Below are 4786 nucleotides of genomic sequence, written 5' to 3' on the forward strand. Positions count from 1 at the left end.
AACGGCTGGTGATGACGATCTACATTCATAAGAGGCAGAGGGGGTTGAATTATTTCGCAACTTTCAGATCCGCTTACAAATGCTAAGTCCAGTAGCCTTTCGTTGTCGTTAGTTAGGTAGTTTTTCTGTTGCAAACCAGACGAAACTATATTTTCGAGTAATGATAGCTCTTGCTCGGAGGATGCATTTATTGGAATAAAGCATCCAACGTCGTCATCGAAACACCATCGAAGAAGAGGCAAGTTGTAATCCCCAACAACTAATATCGTATCCCGCTCGTTGAGTCTATTTTGGATTTCATTAATACATGCTGCATGTCTTTCATACCGTTCGAGCTCTGTGTTAGGTGGCAAATAAATTGCACACACAACTAGAGACGCGTTTCCAATTGCTGCCCGGATGACTACCTGTTCCAAACAGTCAGCCTCACCAACAAAAAGAATGCTGCTTTGTATGTGCTTTCTGACTCCTATCAAAACACCTCCGCCACGAAGATGTTGACTCGAAGTAGGATTTCGATCGCACCGATAGATCACATACTGATCGGTTAGTTCGGAATTCATCACTGTGTCGTTGAGCCACGTTTCTGTGAGGGCGATTATATCGTAATCGGAAGCAGAAAGGGCAGTAAACAGTTCGTTCGTTTTGGTTCGAAGCCCTCTTACATTTTGGTAGTACACTGTGATCGAAAGATTTGGTCGGTTGTGCGTACATTCGCGATTAGAAAGGCTGTGATCGGTTGGTTCAATTAAATTGTGTGTCGATTGGAAACAGGAAGTAGAGTTTGACGGAAAGAACAGTGTGTTTCGCGGTGCTTCATTATTGGAACGGTCGAAATTGAAAAGTTGGTCGGGGATGAAATTCGAACTCGCGGAAAGTGATTCCTTTTTGCCATGTAGATGGCAGCAGGGCTAAGTCCTTAAACTGCAAACCAACTCCAACTTTAAACGATACAAAAGAGAGGTCTTCAAGATTTTTACCTTTTGGAACCAACTTTCGAACGTCTATAGTTTCGGTGGTGTTCAGATTTCGTTGCACTAAGCCTCGTATGTCATCCTCCGAAGCGTTGGGATCGAAGCCAGATAGGTACAACCAAAGCATGTCTTCCTTTAAAATCCTGTTAGCCAGTGGTATTGTAGCATCAGGTTCTGGTTCTTTTGTACCTACGGTTTGGTTGGACATAACAAGTGTCGATTCTTCCTCAATTCGAGGACGTTTGCGATTGTTCGAAGTCGAAGTGCTACTTTTTCGTCTAGGTCGTTCGTGCAGTGCGGTTGGGATTTGTTGTAGAATGGTGTTTATTTTGGCTGTGTTTTGCTCCATCTCCAGTCTTAGCTCGGTTAGTGCTTTGCTATGCTCAACACTAATGGCTTCAAAGGCATTGTTAGTGGATGATATTGCCTGGCGAAAATTGGCATTAGCCATCATTTTCGTGCATGCACAGCACATCCAGAAGAGTTGAGAGCAGTTTGCGATAGCATCACGGGTGGTTACAGATTGATTCACGCAGTTGATGTGGAAAGACGACTTGCAGAAACCATTGCAAACAATTTCATCCACCGTATCCAGTTCACCAGCGCACGAGAAACAAACAGATGTAGCCATTGTTTTTGTTGTATAGTGCGGTTCACGATGCAAAAATACAGCTGATTTTATGAACTTCTCGACACGAAAACGGTTGTACTCCAGATGAATAAAACAGAAAATATGTTGTTTATCACGAGGGAAGTTACAGATGTAATAAGTCAAGCATATGAAAGGTAAAAAACACTAATTAGTAATTCGTATGAGACAACAGTCGACTAAAAACATTACCTACACACACTTAGTGCAACATGTCCTGCCCAGCGTACCGTTCCGGATTTAGCTACCTCTTGGATACTTGGATACTTGGAACACATTTGGTACGGTGGCGAATCTTTTTTAACCGCAGTCTCTTCTGGAGCCCGTAGCAGGCCCGACTTTCACAGATGACGCGCCTTCGTATTTCACGACTAAGATTGTTATTAGCCATTAGCAAAGATTCAAGGTAGACGAATTTCTCGATCACCTCGAAGGTATCCCCGTCTATCGTAACAATGCTTCCCAGACGGGCCCTGTCGCGCTCGGTTCCGCCCACAAGCATGTACTTTGCCTTTGACGCATTTACCATCCAACTTTTGTCGCTTGACGTTTCAGGCGGGTGTACAGCTCTGCCACCTTTGCGAATGTTCGGCCAACAATGGGATCTGTTGAAAATCGTACTCCGGCTGTTACACCCGGTTCTCCGCATGACACCTTCTAGCGCAATGTTTAACAACAAGCACGAAAGTCCTTCATCTTGTCTTAGTCCCCGCGGCGCGATTCGAACGAACTGGAGTGTTCGTCAGAAATCTTCACACAGTTTTGCACACCATCCACCATTGCTTTGATCAGTCTGGTAAGCTTCCCAGGGAAGCTGTTCTCGTCCACATTTTTCCATAGCTCTACGCGGTCTATACTGTCGTATGCCACCTTGAAATCAATGAACAGATGGTGCGTTGGGACCTGGTATTCACGGCACTTTTGAAGGATTTGCCGTACAGTAAAGATTTGATCCGTTGTCGACGACGGAGAACTCCAGCTTGTCGCATTTCTTGTAGATGGGGCATTTAACCCCTTCCTTCCACTCCTCCGGTAGCTGTTCAGTTTCCCAGATTCTGACTATAAGTTTGTGCAGGCAAGTGGCTAGCTTTTCCGGGCCTATCTTGATGAGCTCAGCTCCGATACCATCCTTACCAGCTGCTTTATTGGTCTTTAGCTGTTGGATGGCATCCTTAACTTCCATCAAGGTGCGGGCTTCCATCGTCCAGTGAACTGACGTAGTCATTTCCTCCTCTGCCTTGACTTTCACTGCTTATACTCTCAGCGCCATTCAAAGGTTCCTCGTAGTGCTCCTTCCTCCTTTCGATCGCCACACGTTCGTCCTTCAAGATGCTCCCATCCTTAACCTGCACATTTCGACTCGCGACACGAAGCCTTTGTGGGATGCGTTGAGCTTCTGATACAACTTGCGTTTTTCTTGAGAATGGCACAGCTGTTCCATCTCCTCGCATTCCGCTTTTTCCATGCGGCGTTTCTTCTCCTGAAAAAGGCGTGTCTGCTGTCTCCGCTTCCGTCTATAACGTTCCACGTTCTGCCGGGTTCCTTGCTGCAGTGCGACCGCCCGGGCTGCGTCCTTCTCCTCCAGAATCTGTCTGCCCTCTTCGTCGAACCAATCGTTCCGTCGACATCTTCCCACATACCCACCGTTGTTCTCCGCTGCGTATCTAATGGCTGCTTTGACTGTATTCCAGCAGTCCTCAAGAGGGGCCCCATCGAGCTCACCCTCTAACGGCAACGCTGCCGTAGACTTATTGATATTTTTCTTTTCTTTGATTCTTTCCCTACAGTTAATGTCAAACGCCTTGTGTTAACCTGCACAGTGGAAACATCGAATGCTCATTGATGTACAACTTTTGCCCTCATGTTCACATACATAGCGATAGCATCTATCTTGTTTGGACTTACTCGCCTTGTGACCATACCTTAAACATTTCAGGCAATACTGCTTGGTGGCTGCCACCCAATCACACGTTGGCGCATCTTACTCAGCACTATGAAGCCGGTTCCCAGCTCGTTGGTGGTGCCACAGCTTTGGTAGAAGGTAGCCGCTCAATGCCCGCTTTTCCACAACTTCTGTCCTGTCCAGCAGATTCCCTGCGGCGCTACGATGTCGAAATTCCGGGGATGTAATTCACCGTAGATTACCCTGTCGCAACCTGTGAAGCCTAGCGACTTGCAGTTCCATGTTGCATTTACGCACTAACCCAGCACACGTGCATTGTAGTTGCCAAACTTCAAAACGGAAGTGTGCTGGAGTGTCGGACTCGACCGTACCGGGAATACCGACTAAACTCCCTTGGGCTCCGCCATCGTTTCCCCAGGAACTACCTCCCAGTATACTACTTCTGGGGGATGGCAGTACTTAACGTACTCGTTCATTCTCGCTCACACAGGCACCCGTCCCATGCGAGTCTTACTTGGGTGCTCGCTCTATCGCACCCTCTAACACACCCTACATGCTCTGTTGCACCTCTATCATGCCATGTGGGTCTGACTTGTGTGCCCACCCTTCTCATGCCATGTGAGTCTGACTTGCATGCCCACCTTTATCATGCCATGTGAGTCTGACTTGGATGCTCACCTCTTTCATTCAGTTCGCGCTGACACATACTACTCTAGTCATTCGACCTAACTCTCGCTCTGGCATCCCTTGTGGGACATTTTACTTAGGTTCCCGCTTCTGACATGCCATGTGAGTCTGACTTGGGTGCTCACCTCACTCATACCATATGAGACTAGCTCAACTCAAACATACCGTGTGAGACTGATTTGTATGCTCATTCCTTTCGTACCATGTGAGACTGACTTGGATACTCTGCCACGCCGCGGGGTATCAGTAGTCATAGGAAGCAACATTCCTGCGCTACTCCCAGCGCGGCGTGTGCAGTCCATACATACACCTATTCATTCACACTTCTGCCATGCTTCGAGGTGACGATCCGGTTGCCACCCGCTGCGCCATTACCTCTGCATGGGCAGGCCATTCACACACTTCTTCGCGTCCGTCACTTTTCGCTATAACTAACCAATCACAAGTTAGTACTGCTTGTCGGTTGCTGCTCGACACGCCAGATTCTCTGCAAACTGCAGGCAATCTGAGTGGTTCGTCGTCTAGGTCGGTGCTGATTGTATCAAGTCGTATTATCTTCTATGTCGTTCGTAA

This window comes from Armigeres subalbatus, chromosome 1 (assembly GCF_024139115.2).
Source record: "Armigeres subalbatus isolate Guangzhou_Male chromosome 1, GZ_Asu_2, whole genome shotgun sequence".
NCBI classification, from domain to species: Eukaryota; Metazoa; Arthropoda; class Insecta; order Diptera; family Culicidae; genus Armigeres; species Armigeres subalbatus.